The sequence below is a fragment of the Pieris rapae genome, chromosome Z, assembly GCF_905147795.1.
Source record: "Pieris rapae chromosome Z, ilPieRapa1.1, whole genome shotgun sequence".
Lineage (NCBI taxonomy): Eukaryota > Metazoa > Arthropoda > Insecta > Lepidoptera > Pieridae > Pieris > Pieris rapae.
In genome coordinates, this window is record NC_059534.1 from 6,865,860 (window position 1) to 6,884,940 (window position 19,081).

A 19,081-nucleotide genomic window follows, 5' to 3' on the forward strand; every position below is an offset into this window, starting at 1 on the left:
TTGATATCGACTAAAAGATAAAGGGATTTTTCTCTGCGTTTTTCTTTTACAAGAGAACCAAATTGTCAGCCGTTACTTAGAAACCTCAGACACTATTCGTAATAACTGAGCCTAGATCGTGCCTTACACTAAGGTGTAGGCAAACGCCTGTCTGGCTCATTAAAAAAATTAAATAACTCCATCCAGGAATTAAATAACTCACGATAAGCTAACGATAACTATTACAGCAAACAACACAATTTATTAATGTTCAAAATATTCTTACAAAAAGTGCCTCTATGCAGAGACTAAATAAATTATGACTCCCTTACCATTTATTTCCATTCCAGTAATAAAACTGCGCTCATAAAATATATGTTTTTTTTTCTTATATTTTATAACTCATTCCACGTTAAATATCCAAGTAAAATTCCGTATTTTATATGTATTTAATAGCCAACAATATAAAGGCTTTTAATAAACATATTTATGGCAATATTTGACAACACTTGCAAACAACAATTTTCTTTTTCAGTTTCAATTTACACCGGTGTAGAAAATTTATTGAACATTCTTTTTTTTATTCATTGGGGATATATAATTCAGAAATAGGATACAATAATTTGGTACAGGAATAACAAAACTTTTAATTTCAAAGTGATCATTTGGTATCAAATTTTAATATCTATAACCCCGGTTTTCCAGCCATCGTCATTATGCCGTCTTCGTAATTAGTTCTCCAACGCGTATTCGAAGACACCCGAATTTAGGATATCTGAACTAAGTCATGGTGTTGTAAGTAAGTAAACCAGTACTTGAACGACTCTTCGGCTTGGTAAAAACACCAATTTATCCAAAATCAAAGTAACTCATGACTGGCCCAAACCCAAAAGCTTAATTTAAAATGTAGAAAGATTAAGTTGTTACAGGGAAACTGTTTTGCACGATTCTACGTATCGTTAAACGAAAGTGAACGTACAGTAATGTTATAAAGCAGACTGATGTACGATCATGCAATAAACAGCTTTTATATCACAACTATCGTTTTGTTAACTTTCGACATTTAAATGATATAATAAATTAACATTATCACCGCCTGCCGACAAAATTGTTTTCGGCCTCGCGCGGCTTATTTCATTAACTCGTTGGATATAATATAGTGTTTTTGTATTTGTGTGATATCGTCCGAGTTTTATTTAAATTATGAAGTGAACGTGCACAATACAGATATTTAATTGTTTTAGTAATTATCTTTCTGACGATGAAAAGATAGTTAAAGATTTTGGATTAAGAGATACATAATCTGCTGTTAAAATGAGGTTAGTTAGATTATTATAATTTATATATATATGTTGCCAGACTTTGTTATAATTATAGCCTTGTATTTGGTTAAACACCACATTGGACCAGTCACACTGATCTGATAAATTTCGATATGTTAGTAAATCATATAATAAATTCGCGTTTATATACTCTAAATTTTTAATAAAAAAAATTACTTTACTGAAACATGGCTTTTCTTTTTTTTTTAATGAAAATATATCATCGATTATAAATAAACCTATTTAAAGCTAGAAGAGCGAAAGCAAAGTTTAATACATACAACCAAAAACAACAACGGAAAGTGCGAATATTTCTAGAGCGCGAACAACACCGCGACCAAATATTGACCGGCGTTCAACACGTTGAATTTCACCGCGAAAAACATTAACAAACAAAATAATTACACCCTGACCGAACCGGGACCGAAGCGCGTACAATATAGTTCACAAATTAGTTTGGCAGCGCAAAAATTTCATTGAATGATTCCGATGTTCGCGCAACGTGATATATTAATATTTATTGCCTTACAAATTAAAGATAACACGGACATCGCCGCGCTATTTTGCACCGCGAATTTTTATCCGAACAATATTCGTATTATTAAAACGCCCGCTAATCGGTAGCGAAACTTTTATTAATGGCCGCTGCCTTTTTAATTTGTAATAAAAAACGGTGCGTTTGCGACCGTTACGCAGCTTGATCGATACAAAATTATTCTCGATAAATTATGCAGCGACAAGAGTTTAATTTATTGTACTTTATTTTCATCGTATATTTGTTTCAATAAAATAAAGTGGGAATCGGTGAAGATTAACGATGCGACGTTTCTGTTTCATATCCATATTCATTGGAGTTTGACTGAATAACAAACTTGTTTTTAAGTCATTTTTGTAACTGAATGCAAGCATTCTTCTTTTATACATTCTATGTATAGTTGTCTTTTGTTTTAGACACAAGAGGCTACCTGACTTACCTATAATGATTTATATCAAAAAAAATATTCGGCCTCATAGTCCGAACCGAACCGATTACGCTTATGGAATTTTATAGTTCTTTCATCCAATAAACCACGCTATACCATACAAATAAACAACAATCAAAGCTCTATCAAATATTTATCAGTTGTATTTATAAACGTTGATCGACGACTTATATGACATCTCGATCTAGAACCTAGTACGTACGTGAATTTATGCCCGTCATTTTGAAAAAAGGTCACTGTTGCCCCCCGATGTACCGGCAATTCGTTGTTTGAAACAACGCGACGTTTTGCTACGCGACTTTTGCATTTTTCACAGCTTTGTAGTAGGTTATGTAATTTATATGTATTCGTTGTGCGTTGCACTCGAACATAACTGTTACGTGACTAATATTTTCGAAGTTAGTGAATAAAGTTACTCGGCGTTCGGACTAGCAATGCATGGAATTCAAATTATGATCTCGGCAATGCTTTGAATGTGGTAAAGGTGAATCGTAACACCTAATGGGTTACATCATCTTCCTTAGATCAGGCTCACTCGACATATAATTTTAATATGAAACCGTGTGTAATAAAGTTTTTTTTCTGTACTGCCATCGTGTCCAGGGACTTTATATAGCTCACTATTTTTTTTTTTTTCAACAAACAAAAAAAAATACATTTCACTGCTGCTATTTGTGAAATAGTGTATTGGAAGTGTTACGCGTCGGGAATTACGCCCCGACTCCATTGGTAATATTTTTATTAACAATGTGTAGTAAAGTTAGGTCTCTGAGTACTAAAATAAAAAGCTTGGGGATCGAACAAATCGTAGGAGATATTTCGATTTGTACTCGGCCTATTTTATTAAAATACTGAAGCCAATTCAATTCCGAGTTCAAATAAATTCTGTAAAGAAAGAAAAAACAATAGCGAGCAGTTATTGCAAAACCCATATATCATTGGGCGAGTGTAAAACGAAGCGAAAGAATTGGTTAGAATCGGCCGCTAGGAAAAAATCTCTGTGTCAAAAGTGAATAACTCTTGGCCATTTTGGCCGAAAATACATTCGTTTTCTTACGTTATTTAAACAGTATTACAAACGTAGGTATGGAGAGTAAGAAAATCTGTATCAATAATATAATTAATCATTGGTTATGGTATGAAAACATGTCAAAAATTAAACGCAATACCATATGACTGTTACATTAAAAAAATACTGAGCAGCGATACTTTTGAACGATAGAAGGTTTAGGTACCTATTTAATTCTTTAGGGTTTTATGTAAATTGACTGAACTACAAGGATTTTAGTTGAAGAGGCCGTTCAATACACGAAATCAACGCTGGCGGCTCGTTATGTTGCGGTTTTATTTTTTGTCGGATGTTAAAACCTACGAACAATCTATATCATCGAATATTTAATTTAATATAAACCATAAATGGATAAAAAAATAGATGTTTTATTTCCCCTTATTTCATACAACACATTTTTTATACTGTAAAAAATGCATCTATTAATATCAGTAGCACTTGCATCTAAAGCCTATCAATTCGCAATAACGGGTGAAGTACTTGTCCTGTCTTGTCACGTATCGATTAAAAGGTACGACAATGATGTCCTTTCCAGTGATGGGGTCTCCACGTAAATGTCGGGGATCAATTAAAACAGGTCGAACGCATACGGGACACGAAATTAAAAGCTAAAGTTCGTTACCGCCGAGTTATCGTTTCAATTGAAAGAAACTTGTTACATCTATGTCGGTATGATTCCAATTTCAAAGCGGATTCGTCGCCTTGATTGCCCCTCTATGTACAACTTGATAGATACGTGTTTCATTTCTATTACCATTCGTTATTCCATTTTTGGATATAGAAAATATTAAAACTTTGTTTACGTTTAGACATCATTGGCTATCAAACTAAACATAATGTAATAATATTATACAATAAAATTGCTAATAAAAGTTAATTAGAAATTATTTTAATATTGATTTCAAAACCCATTGTTAGGAGGATATTTTAGCTTTTTAAAATAAAAGGAAACCACTTATGGGGATTGAAAAAAATCATCTTTGACTGAATCCATATTTGTAAGCGTGACAGCGTCGTAGCCAGTTGTAATGTAATAACGCTACGCGTCCTACGTGGCTTCAGTGATTTGCTACGGGTATCTATTGTAGCCGTAGGCCGGATGAAACGTGCTACGGAAAGCTTACTAATTGATTATAGGTATTCCTTTAGAAATATTTTAACTGGAATTCATTGGGACAAAAGTTGAAAATTTTTAATAGAATTTGTGGGTTTTAATACAACCTGAGCATTTCAACCAGATTCGGATGATTTTGGTGGCATATCACTAAATTTTGTTTTTTTTTAATTCTACTTTTAATATTTGTTGAAGTCGATTTGAAAACATGGTCCACCCAGATGAATCGTTTTTGGTGTTAAGTTTTAAATTCCATCAAGTAATGAATAAACCGATTTTTACATTCATGAGACTTTTGTAAGAAAAAAAAAGAAAAAACTTAAGCTTCTGAAGCCTATATTAATTAAATAACGCTATTTTCGAACTGGGAAGCTGGCTATTAAATGATTATTAATAAGAGCATAAGCTCTTATTAATAATCATTTAATAATAAGAGCTAAATGTATAGCACTTCATGATTTATGCAAAGGAAAATGGAAAACTAGTTACGTAAGATTAATTAAACATATGGTAACTTAATAAAGTGCTTGTTAATTCTATCCAACACACTATAATCACCTTGACTTAGTCAATCACAATGTAAACATCTTTTAGCGTGGAATTAGTGATCGCCACATAAAAATATAATACCCCTAATATTGTTTTAATTGGTCAAGTTTTGGACACAACATGACATGACAGTACGGTTTTTAATTTGTATCAAAATATTGGTGCTGACCTGTGATTGGCTATGTTCTAGTATGAATAAGTGGGATTACTTATCCCACTTGTCGTACGTTGTCTCCAGCCTAATTGAAGGAAACCGTACGATACCGTTTGGAAATAAGTAGGTATTTCTAAACATATAGGACCCACACAGTACAAAGTTTTGAAGGCGAGTTTATAAGAGTTCACCGAATCGAAAATTGATCTTAACTTGTAATTTGTTCATCGTACGAAATGAATATGTAAATCAAAAATTATTGATCAGCGCGATCACGTTAACCTTCAAAGACAACTCAAGAAAATCAGATAGGTTTCATTTTAATGAATTGAAGTTTTGCATCTCCGACTAGCTATAACCACATCCCAATAAATTTTCGATTGAATAAAGTTTATAGACAGCATATCATATTATATTGCCTACTGAATTTTTAATTTCGACTTTATATAGCTATACTTCTGGACGCTAGAGGTGGGCAAGTAACATAGAAGCTATGCATATTTTAGTTTACGCGCCGTGTCTAATGCTTTATTCAGCCTTACATCGCCAAGTCTCGGCTTGCTATTCAGTACATAATGTATGTATATAGTCAAAGTACCTAGTGGCATGCTATTTATATCGTGTGATATACCTTAATACGTTATTTATTTTGTGTTTTAAAAACAAGTACAAAAGTTGTTTAGCCTGTTGTTAGCCTCTTAAACGAGTCGTGTATTACTACTAAACTAGAAAGATTAGGAAAGTTCGAATTAAAATGTTAAGTATAATTATAGGTAATCATTTCAGTCTATAAAAAAATATAATGAGACAATTATAATGAATCTTATTATGTATTTAAATAGTTTAATTTACGTTTTACTGCATTCTTAGTGAGTATTTTTGATTATCATCAGGATTCTGCTGTCGCATTGATATTTAACTCCACCTTGCATTAAAAAACACCTCTTATTAAAACGTTTTGAAAAACATATAGTCTCCTTTGACAAACTTAGCAGTGCATATTTTTGACACTGTAGAAGATATGTATTTACAAGAACAACGACCTACTGGACAAATGAATTTTGAAGAGAGATCATATCTCCACGGATTACATTTATCAGTTTCAGTTCAAGGTTCAAACAATTGCTCCATGATATATGTTATTTAAGTATTAAATTAACCAATATTATTAGTACGTGTTTAACTAAATATATATTTGTGATGTACCTGTATGAATTGTAGTCAGTGAGGTAAGACCTGTACAATGGCTGACACGATTAAGCGAAGCCTATTTATGCTCTTTGTCCATTAATTAATATGACCAATCTATTGAATAGTCAAAGTCAGAGAAGACTGAAATGTGTTCCAACATTTTGAATAATGGTATTTTATAAATGGAACATGTTTATAACATTGTACGCGGTGATCTTTACTTTATCGTAAACCAGTGTTATTTAATTTACTCTAAAGTATAATAGCAAAAGTAAGCTTTTGATAGAAATATTTGAAAGTGCTCTTTCTATTAACTGAGACGGAAACGGTCAAATAAAATGCGAAATTCATTTTAATGTGATTAACACATCAGTGACACAGTTGCTTTATTAACCCTAAGATTATTAGTTCGATTAGGTGAAATATATGTTGTTATACTTTTTTTCCTGTAAACAAACATGAACATTTAAACGTTGTTAATCTTAAGTAACAATTAAGCAATTAAAGGTATTTTAGTATAACAATAACCTAAGTAAAAAGATTAATTACTTATTTGTACAGCTGATTTAACAGTTAACAATTGTTAGCAATTACCCCACATATTTTCCATGCATAATATAGTTTTTATGTAACTTGCATAATCTCTGGCTCCAAAAGGTGTTTGCAAAGTGTTGACACGTTATATTTTCACAAAGTTCAAAGATGACTAGTGTATAAAGGCTGTTTAAAAGTTGTTTAATAATGTATGTGGCACGTCAAAGAGATAGAAATTAGCGCTCGAGGCTGCCAGCTCTGGGGACGGCTTCGATCGCAGATTTGACGGATCCGGTCACCGATATATCCGATAACGAGAAAGTGGTATTATCTTGAGGGCGAAGGAGTGTTTGTAGCCTGCCTGCATTTTGCATGAGCCTATGTTAGTGTGGAAGTGAGAGGGCTCGAATGAGACGCCCTATGGATCTACATTTAAAGCACATTGTAAGCAAGCGCATTATTAATGTATCTATTTTAGTTGTTGGGGAGTACCGGCGCGCCGGGCTGCCAGGAGCGAACCGACTTATTCATGCTTCATGCATACACCATTCATATTTGATTCCTTTTAATTCCAGGCGTCTTTCGTCTGGGTACTCGTTGGTGACGTTTCATTTAGTGAACTGCACGTGTAGGCCACGTCGCTCTTATGAATACGTTAATGTTCCAAACTCTTTGAGTTTTGTGTTCTGTTCAACTTTTTACTACTTTTCGCTCTTTGTCTACTAAGTATTGTTTTATTCATTCATTTTGGCTTTGAATTGAGGGCTCTAACTTTAGTGGCTGTGATTATTACTTGTTTAATTTTTTACTAAAATTATAAGGCGGCTTTAAATATTATCCCAATTTTGTACATTGAAGAGAATGCCGCTTATCAGTATTCAGGCATATTGGTCAGAAGAAGAAAAAAATCGCTTTAAATTCCACAAACCATCAAAGGATCGGGATCATCAATGCAATCTATACTGGAAAGTGTTAAAATAAAACATTTCATAGCAAACGCTCGGCTCAAGGCAGCAAAGTCCTTTCACAAAGGCTAGGCACTACACGTTTCTCTAAAAAAACCGCGTGCGAGTGCAAACTGCACCCCGAGTGCAATTCAAATGGCTCGACCCGCACCTACGTACATAAGTTATTAAAAAAAGTGTGCCTTTGCTGTAGGTTTTAATAAAAATAGTCGTCTCGCGCAACCCTTTGTCAGAACATCAGAGGAGCTTGTACCATACCTCTATTAATATGAGGCCTGCCTCCAAGACGTGCAGGGCCGTACTGTAACACTAATTATTTATTTCATCCATTCAATGAAATACAAATACAAATTGTAAGAGAAATAATATTATGCATCTTATTTTTAAACTAAAAACTCTGTTCTTAATTAGGATTCTCTTTTTTGGTTCATTTCTAGACTCCCTGCACAAGCCTATCTGAATCCACTGGGAACAGTCCGCCTAGTACCGACTAGGGCTGCCGCGTGGTCTTTCGTTGTTTCTGTTGAAGAAGCCTGCCACCGGATCTTGCCGATGCGGTATGTGACCTGCCTACCACCACTTAAATGTTGCGACACCCCTTCCTACGTCGCTCACGTCGGCTTTACGCTAATGACCTCATTTCGTACATGATCGCAAAGGGAGATGTCGAGCATTGGAACAAAGTATTGCAATTCAAATTTCATAATATTTTTATTGAGTTAATGTACACATAGACTAAATTGTAAATAAACAGATTATTTTAATACATTAAATGGCAACACTAATCGTCAAAAATATTTATTTTTTACAAAAAAAACCATTTATATGTTACGACTCTGGAGTCGCACCGAGCCTACCTCGTCAGTATTTCTGTGACACGAATGAATGGACGTACAACTAAGATCCCTTCTTGACGCCATAACATACGGCAACATTTGCACCTAAATCAAACATTTTACCGGATAGAAAAAAAGAGATAAACTGACGGGCGTGTGCGTAAAATAGTTATATGATAATTGACCCTTATTCTAATAGGAGATGTTGAAACTGGATATGAACCATGATTTTAAAGTACGCATCCTTTTACCAGTTTAACTGTCTTAAAAGCGATTTTAGTAATAGCATATTTGATATTAGATTTTGATAAATAAATTAATGATAATGAAACTTGACTGATGGCCCGCTTGAAGTCCAGTTCACAGCATATATTTTTTACTAACATTCTTTAAATTGTTACATAACATGAAAATGATCTCCATTTCATTAATACCAAAGATATTAATTGGATTCTAACACGAAATAATCAAGTTTGTCAATTTAAAACAAAAAGTTCGTGATGTTCAAAAAGTATAATTAATTTGCGAATATAAAACTACATTATTGAACATGGCCCTGGCCCTACTATTATCTGGTAAATGATAACGTGGTGTTCTCGTAAAACGTAGTGGATCTTGTGTTCCAATGTTATTCACAAATATGAAGATACTGGCTATAGAAATAAACTACCGTGGTGGTATAAAAAATAAGTAAATTACACATTTGAACCAGTAAACTATTTTGTCTCTTTCTGACAAATTGTTTTTACGCTACGATTAAAAGAGAGATGAGTTTAATCGGTGCAGTTAGGCTAAAATTATTATGAATAATAATCTCCTTGAACACAGATTGCCTAAAATTCGTAGGTACTAGTTGTGTAAAATTTATAGTTTTGCTGTCTTTTTTAAGCAGGTTAATTAATTAGTCATTAATCAGAAGTAGTTTATATGCATAAGCTGATGTGAATATAAAGTCAATATAAGAGTCTTGACAAAATACCCTCGTAGTTAAAAATAGTGATGAGATGCAAATTTCGCACTTTGTATGGTAACTATTACTAAATGATAATGTTTTTGTAGGGGAACGTCTAACAAAACTAAGAGATAATTGTGGGTAAAAGCAACTGTTTAAGGGCCCCGGATGCACCAAGCGTCCTCGAGATTTACATCAAAAACGCCATCACGGATATGTAACAATAATGTTTTTTCATGCAAGGGTCATACAATTTGCAGAATTTTCACCTACCTTCTACTCGTTCTTAAAACTAAGCCCGCTATAAGGATCTCTATTATTGAAGACATAAAGTACAAAATCGTGGTGTACGTCACTACACACATCACTTAAGATATTAATGAGTGCATCCGTAATAGGCGAAACATTGATATGAAATTCAAATTTGTATCGCGGGTCGGAGCGAGCTCTTCTCCATATTTTAGTAGGCAGCAGAGTGTGAATTAGAGTCTTTTGTTAGCATTTAGAGCGTCAAAGCTGGAAAACAATGTTAAATCGTATCTTAATGTATGTTATTGTCTACGTGCGTATTTGATGCCTATTGTGTAGCGAACAAAAATAGACGAAACATCCTGATTGCCAGAAACGAATAAATCTTATTAAACTGGCTTGAGGCTGTCGAGAATTTATTTCACATTTACGGTTTTAGCACAACATAATTGCGAAATATGAAATAAGGGTGCTAGTTGTCAAAACCCAGCCTTATTTACCAAAACAAACAGAATATAACTACTAAGCTAAAGTTGTTTGTCACAGTATGTCGACAACAAAATAACTGTAATCTTTCCACAAAGCTAACAAAACGTCCACAATAGTAACTAATTAATGCATACTGCTATTACAAAGAAGCCTGAGTCATCAATACGATTCAAAAGTAAAGGTATTGATCGCGCCTCGAAAAGATTTATAGTTGGTGGCTAGAGAAAGTAATTAGCGAAAGCGAAAGAAAGCCGGGCGTCGGAAAAGTCATTGGACATAATTCATAACAAACAGAAATAACGGGAAGTTCGTTCGGCGCGGGTAGGCAATGAATAATTCTCTAACTGCTAACACCCTGCGCCCCCTAACGCCCCAGTTGGGCCACCGCGAAAAAAGTACACGACCCGCTCGAGTTTTATAGTCCGGGGAAAAATAGGAGGTAGCCAAAAATATCTATATACGGCGCATGCAAAAAGTATAAAAAACTACAATCCCGCTCGCATGAATAAGTGAGTGGACCTTCATATAGAAAAATAAGGCAACAAAATAAAAACGAGGCGTGTGGGGATGCACAAGGGGACGGAGGAGGCTGCACCTCAGTCGCCCGGGCCAAATCCTGCGATGCCACTCTAATAACTAGCGAAAATCTATTCCGCGCGACGATCCAATCTAAGGCTCTACTTTTTCAACTAGCCGATTGCTTCCGCCGATGAATGATCGATGCTATAACGATCAAACTCCGACACAACGCTGCTATACATACATTTTAAAGAATTTGGCCTGATATATTTAAATTAAGTAAACGTATCTATACATTTTCGTAATATAAATTAAAATATGTAATATAAATAAATCATGCCAGGAAACTGTACGGTAGATATTGATTACCATAATGTTATTGTGCTTGTGAAACAGTCTGTAGTGAATTTCCATTGGCTCTTTGCCGGAGTTTCATAAATGACGTCTACGAAGAAAAAAACAACAAGTCAACGGTCGTTTTTCAACGCCCGACCGTATATAAATCAAACTTCAACCAATACAAGTGGAACAAAGTAAACTCAAACACAACCGTCCACTATATGCATATGCATTGCACTAAAATTTGGTTACGAAATTCCCAAACACTTCGGGCATCTGAAGGTTTCATGTAGTTTCAAAAAACATGTCAGCATGTTTTTATAATTACTGCGTTTGGATTGCTTTCTGTTAATAATATCCAAAAACGCGTGGTAGATTTTATGGATGAAGATATCAAAGAACTGGCGAGAAAGAATAAAAAATAAGTAGAAAGAAAAATAACAGCATGATCTGAATGATAAATAAAGCGACGATATTGGTAGAGAAACTGCGGACACAAAGTAAAACATTAAAAAAAGTGCTAACGTGGCGTATACTAAACAAGTCTATTAAGGTTGTTAGGTTTAAAAAAGGCTGTCGGCGACGCTAATGCACTTAATGTTGTCCTACACGAATCGCGTGAGGCAGGCGCGAAGAGGGAAGTACGGTGTGACCCCGGGATATGATTATAAAGGAGAGAGGAGCGACAATTGTTTTTAAATAGTACAATTCTAAAAAACACTTGTTAACTTATTATGAATAATATTTAAGTAAGTTATTTTAGTTATGAATAATTACGGTATTACAAATTAATTAGTATTTTATTTGATTATTTAAATTTGCCCGCTGATCATAAAACAATTAGCATTTGTACTATTTGCTTTCATAAGCTGTGTTAACTTATTAAAATCCTTACAAAAATCTAATAATCAATAATGATAATGAAGAAACGAAGACCTCAGAAATGAGTTTTCAATCAAAGTTTTTTAGCGAAGACGATAAAAAGTTTTCGATTTATCCGCTCTCGCTTCGCTCATTTACGTAATGTCACCATATACTTGTTGGCTCGAGGATTTCACGGTCTCACCGACGCCCTTTAATACTCCTCACCGGTTGTATAATTTCCATGAAGATTGCCTTTTATATTAAACGGACTTCTACGTAAGAAAAGTGTAACTGAAAGTAGCAATTTGCATTGAGCTTTATTATATAACTTAGTTTCCACGAGTTCCGACTTACGTCTATACTTTCATTACGCTTAAATTTCCAACGGGCTACAGACTAATTATTATTGAGAAAAGATACCCTATACTGGTATACAATATATTTAATGTATTATATGATATAGTTATTTGCTTTTTCGGTTTTGGTAATTTGTCCACCTTTATGTGACATAATATTAACAAAATAATTCTTATATAGTTATCACGTAGCTTTAACAAATATGTTTAGTTAGAGTAAGCTTACGGTTGTATATTTAATTTATTTTAATCTAAGTGCATAAATATTTTTTGAAGTAAGATTCAAGCTTTTTTAAATCAGCATTATGGCACTGTGCGCATACTGCAAGCGACAATTTTAAAGAGCGAGTAATATCGCTTAAATCTATGTACGTTCATCAAAGGACATCAAAAGAATTGCAATTCTAATATTCAACAAGGGTACAGGCCCTGAATCAGACGATGCGAGATAAAAATACAGCTTTAGTTTTTTCTTTACTACATTCTCGCTGTTTTTAGAAAACGTAATATTTGGTTCTGTTAGCTTTTGGAATTTGCATTGTACAACAAAAATAGAGTTGACTATCCATAACGACTCGAGCCAATCGCAAACTATTTATTTGAAAATATAAATATGTCTATAGTATAATATGTCTATAGCACAATAAAGAAAAATAGGGAAACTTTATATAACTCAAAAACTTTGAGTTTCATTCATTTCCAATATAGGCAAAATTTATAACCTGATTTCAATATTTAAAATACTAGTCGTAATTGCAAGGACATTTTTCTAACGACGGCCGTTTCTTCTAGATACGATATATACACACTAAGTTGTAATTGCGACGATTTAAGATATTGAAACCCAGCTAATGAGTATATGCACCATACTAGCCGACCTATATTTAAGTCCGAGAACAATATTTCAATGAAAAACAAAAGCACACCTCCAACGTTGTAAAGAACGTTCACACGTCCTGTGCTAAAAGGCTTTTTAATGAAGTATTGTGCGTACGTATTAAGTTTAAATCAGTCTTCTCTTAGCATTATTTAATTGTATCAGAGGTAAGATTTGTTTTACTTCAATCGCATGTGGTCCATTGTTCTGCCGGCGAGTCGATGGGTTGCTCGTTTTATAGCTTTAATAAAGTGATTAAATATCATGGCGTAACGCCAGCGGGTCGCAGCCTGGGTTAATTCTGGAATGGTCTCGTTCCTTTTTGGTCGCGCATAAGGCAATTTATGAGTGGTTCGATGACTTCTAGCGTATTTGCTACGGAGAAAAAACCTACATTAAATTAAGTTTCATTTAGTGATTAAATTATATTTGGACTATTGTGCAAACATCTATTAGTTCTAGTACTATCATCTATTAGATTTTCATGGAGTTCAGTTAATATAGTTATATACAATTTACTGTGTGCATGAATAAAGGATTTTTCACAGGAAAGGATAAATTTTAAGATTTAATCGCAAATTAGTATAAGTATTTTCAATCAATATTCTGAATCCTAATGACTATTTAATTGTCTACTTTACATGATTACGTATTAGTTTCCTTTAATTTGTTAGATGATTCATGATAAAGCCTTGTAGAAATTGAGAAAGCCTTGAATTTATTTGGTTTCTCACAAAACTCTTACGTAAACACCGACCCTTTCATTTTTTCTATTGAAAACCTTGATACTTAATATTACAAACTGCCAGCTCACAATTCGAAAAACAAACTTTTGGAAGCCTAAAAAGTTTGTTTTTAACACAATTTGTGTAATATAATTGTTGAAATTTCTTGTAGCTAAAACCTTTTTGTTAAACAAAATCAAGGTCTAAATGGCCAAGGGCACCCTTGGCGGCTGAAAAGTTTAACTTGCTATGTGATAATATTTATTTATATACATTTGCAGATTTATGGAAATGCTTCTCATTACTAATGGAGATATTCCTAAGGAGATACGCTCAGCGCATACATGGGCCGTAAGATGTCGTAGAAGTCCGCTACGAATACCTCGCCTTTAAGGTAAATACAGAGAGCTAGTAAAAAGTATAGTTGCGGTAATACAAATCGTTATAATGATTGAGAATTTAAGTTTTAAATAAGTTAAAAAATTTGGAAAATAAATTCTTCCTTATTTTAAAAGCTCATATAAAAATGAGCTTTTAAAGCTCAATTTAGGATAGTACACTGGATTACTCTTGTTTACAATCTGTTTTACAATTTTTTAGGAATACTAAAATATAGTTTTGAGCGCTGTCTAGAACGATACAAATACAAACGAGTTAGACATTTATATCTTTGAAAAGGTACAAAGAATATTTATAACAATCTTTTAGACGAAAACATGTACTATTATATTTATTAACACGTACGTTATATTCTATACGATACCCGGTTGGGCTAATTCGATACCTATAATAAACCTATAATAAAGTTACTCGAGTAATAATACTATATCAGCTAAATAGCACTAAACCAAGTGACATTACAGAAATTTAGACTTATAAAGAAATAAACGTCACCACCGATACTTATAAATAGCAAAGAAATGAGTGAATAGTGAAGTTTATGCATTCATATATTAAAGTTTAAACATTTCTTACTAGTTTCTAATAGAATTTCAGTACACTACCTTTAAATAGATTCCACGAGGTTTAAGAATTTATTGAAGTTAAGGAAATTGAATAAGAAAAAAGGCCTACATTTATTCGTACAGTAAACAGCTAAGGATTTGGCTTAGACCAGGTTTTTTCTATTCGAATTCAGTTTCGTCTCTTTTTACAAACATATAAAATACTACGTACGTATTACGTATGTTTCGTTGTATGCAAGACAAGCTAAACCAACCAAAGCCAATTTACTTAGACGCTTCAAGTAGTTCTTCGTTAAATCGTTATATTGGGCTTTATAATATATAATTTAGTTAAGAATTGGTCTCTAGCTGGACTACACCCGTCGCATGAACAAAACGCATAACTGGAACGTAAATCTCCAAATTCAAATTTAATGTAAACCAGAACTATAATGGAATTGTATTAGTTGACATATTTTATATAAACCAATGAGTCGTTACTAATCGAATACGTATCATTGTACTGAAAAGTGGGCTATTGAGTTGCGAACGAAATCGTAAAGCGAGAGCGCCCCACGTCATTAAGCCGCCGCGCCAGGCAGACACCTCTGAAGAATGCGGAAGAATGCGCTCTTAATAAGTCATCAGCTAAGTAAAAACCCCCGCTAGGTGTAGGGAGGATGGGGTGGAGACAAAAATGACACAAAGTATAATCTGCATACACTAATGGGGGTAGTAGCCTCTCAGGCTTGTGGCGTGTGTGGTTCAAAGGTGCTGTCGCGTTACACGCTTGCAACTTTGCTACAGTAAACTTTCGTTTGATATTGTAACGCATCTGTTTGTGTCTTTAAATAACGCTTTTGTGTGATGCCTTTTTGTTTAAGATGCCTGAGTTTTTGAACTGGATTAATGAATTAGGTATGAATTTTGATGTGACGACTCATGGCTTAGCTAAAACATAGAAATGACTAAAATCGATCTAATTTTATTTCGTGCTTTAGTTTTTATTTTATTGAAGCCGATGAATACTTTATAGTGTTATCAATTGAACTGGTCACAATGTACTGTAAACGTTAGTATTAAAGACGTGTAAATAAATTTACAGTTACTACCAATGCCTAATCAATGGAGTAGGGCTGGGGAGAATTGGCAAGAAATTTCCCGCCCCTATTTTTAATCGCCAAGTTTTTGGTTGATGACGAAAATGTTAAGAACTGCAACCATTTCGCCATTTTTAAACATTGGTAAATAGATAGTAAAATTATATATAAAAAATATGTATCATAAAAACTTATTCGTTGTGAAGAAATTTAAGGTGCAAAGAAACTATCGAAAAAGCAAAGTTTTAGCTTGGCGCAACAATATCTTTGTAGTTTAGTTCTATAGAAATATGTTGGTAATGGCGTGTTACACCCCGATACATACATAATACAGTACTTTAGTTGTGATAAGGTATTGTTCACGTTAGACGGAATTATTCGCCCCCCTTTAGCTCGTGAGTGCTCCCTACCACTTGGAGACAAAACCTTGCAGCGTCGACTATTACTGAGTGTCGCACTAATACAAGTTTTTAAGCCTTTAAAATTCTTTAATTTATGACGTATTTTTTAACGTCTTCACTTTGAGATCTTACTACAAATATATTGCGTTTAAATAATGTAGTTTGTCTAACGGTCCAGTTTCTATTTTGTTTTTGTATATATTTTCTCCTAATATTTATACCCATATAATTTATTGTAGTAGCATATAATACAATTCCTTTTATAATAGTTAACGGAAAGAGATCGCAGAATAGCGTTAATTCCCCTATTCCTTTATTAAATATAAAAATAAATACATAATATACAATTTGTAACCGTTAATTGCGTTTAATTACTTTAATTTTACTTTGTACCTTACAATACATTGACGCATACCTTTTGATTAAAATTATTGACCAATAACATCACAAATGTTAATATAAAAAAGACTATCGATAAATGCCAACTAAAACCTCTTTCGGGAAGCCTTCGGACATATAACCTATGTCAACAGGACAAAATTTCCATGGAAGTATGGATTTATTTAAAATTACCTCTACTAAGTACTCGATACGAGAACTTAATTAATTTGATCTCATTGACTATTTCATTCAAAGCACTTTAACGGGTACTTAAGCCGCTATGAATGCGGTGATAGGATGAATAATCAACACCGTACTATCAATAATATTAAACCTGTTTCGATGCTATTATAAATCGCGGAAGACCAATGGTAGCGAGCGATTCTCTTCGCTCTTATTTCTAGAAGAATCTCAGCTATCCAAATGGATTTTTATATGGGCGGAATGTACTTTTGCTGCTGACGACGACGGAAATCATTCCGGTACCCTGAAGAAATATTATCAATGAAACAGACAGAGAGATGGTTAAAATTGATATACACACATAAAACCTGTATGCAGCTAATAAATTGTTGTTCACGAACTAAAGTCAAGAGTGTACGCTAGTTTTAAAATCCATAATGAACTTGAGACTGCATCTTTCAATAGCAAGTCCCCGCTAATTGATAGCAGACAGTTAAAGCAAATAAATTAATTGGCTAAGCCGATACTATGATTCTTTGACATCAATTGATTACCAATTCTGAAACGAGGAACCGTTTGAGTTGTGACTCATTAGAAAAAATCCGATAGAGCTTTGGAGATTAAGGACTACACTTGTAGTCCATTCATTTTTGACTTCTGAAGTGTAAACTATCTATTTTGTATTCAAATTTAGATTCAAAGATTTCTGATTCTATTTATTAGCGATAGACAAGTGAAGCACCATTCATGTGTCAACTACGTTTCTCGTGTTGGAAATTTAATTGCCTTCATTTTGAAGCAATGAGAATTACACGCGGTCATCTCTTAGTATAAGAGTTACAATATAAATTGAAGTATTTTTTGCATACATTAATTATTTACTTTTATTCTTAAAACAATGTAAATCCAATGATCTTCGAACATCAATTATCTACAATTATAGTAAGACAATTATTTATATTTATTTTATAAATACTAATTACAACTGATTTTCTATACAGAAGTAATAGCTTTATTTGTAACGTAAAAACAAATAACTAGTTAATTCAAGTAAAATTTTCAGCAGCGTATTGAAATTGAATGAGCAGTGTTGGCCTAGTGGTTTTAGCGTGTGACTCACATCCCTGAGGACGTAGGTTCGATCCCGGAACCAATGTACCTTCGACGCTCGAACGAAAAACCGGGGTGCTTTAGGCCAAAAATGGCGACGTGTGTCAGTCACCACTGGCCTATAAGATTGTAATGATCATGAAATAGTTACAGAAATCTGAGGCCCAGACCTAAATAGGATGAAGCGCTAATGATTCTTTTTTTTACTGAGTAAAGTAATTCATACTTTAGTAGTCACAATCATTAATTATATGCCCGATTGGATTATAAGGTGACATTTAAATTTCAAAGATCATTTCTAGAAGCGGGAAGTGGGCTACCATTTTAATTGGTCACGTTCAAGTATCGATTTTGCAAAATCACCCCTCCGTAGCTCTCGCCCTGGCCGTCCATAAAAAAATAAAAGACTTTATATTTTGGACGTTCGGCAGTGAAGCGTTTGTCGCTCCCTCCCGCTTAACTTTCTTGGTCCTTTTCTTTTTAATTCGGCGTATTTTTATTTGCTATGATAAATTGTAGCAGAGGTGGGTGGTGGCACGCCCGGTCCCCTTTTGTTTCGGTAATTTTTTATGTCTGCTGTTTCGCGTAATTGCGTGGTGGTTTGCGGAAACTTATTGTGGCTATGTGGGTCAGACGCCTAGACGACAGGCGTGACCCGCTTACCTTGCAACCTGCACCTCATCATAGACGCCAGCAGACAGTTACAATTAATGAATGTGGAAATACTGACCCATTTCATAATAGGGTTAACGTTTCGGAAATTGCGATCCGATAGATTTGCTAACGCGTGGACATCGCTATATTCGTTAACATGATTTTAAAGACAGTAACATGTTAGCAGCGTGGCGTTCAGTACCTACACTGTCTATCAAGCTATAAATGTCAACACCGTCAGT

At 33.9% G+C, this 19,081-nt stretch overlaps 1 protein-coding gene across 2 annotated transcripts in view; it reads right to left on the reverse strand.

Moving 5' to 3' along the window:
- LOC111000678 (protein bric-a-brac 1) overlaps window positions 1–19,081 on the reverse strand; it is a 152,271-nt gene that overhangs the window by 46,840 nt on the left and 86,350 nt on the right. The window lies entirely within an intron of this gene.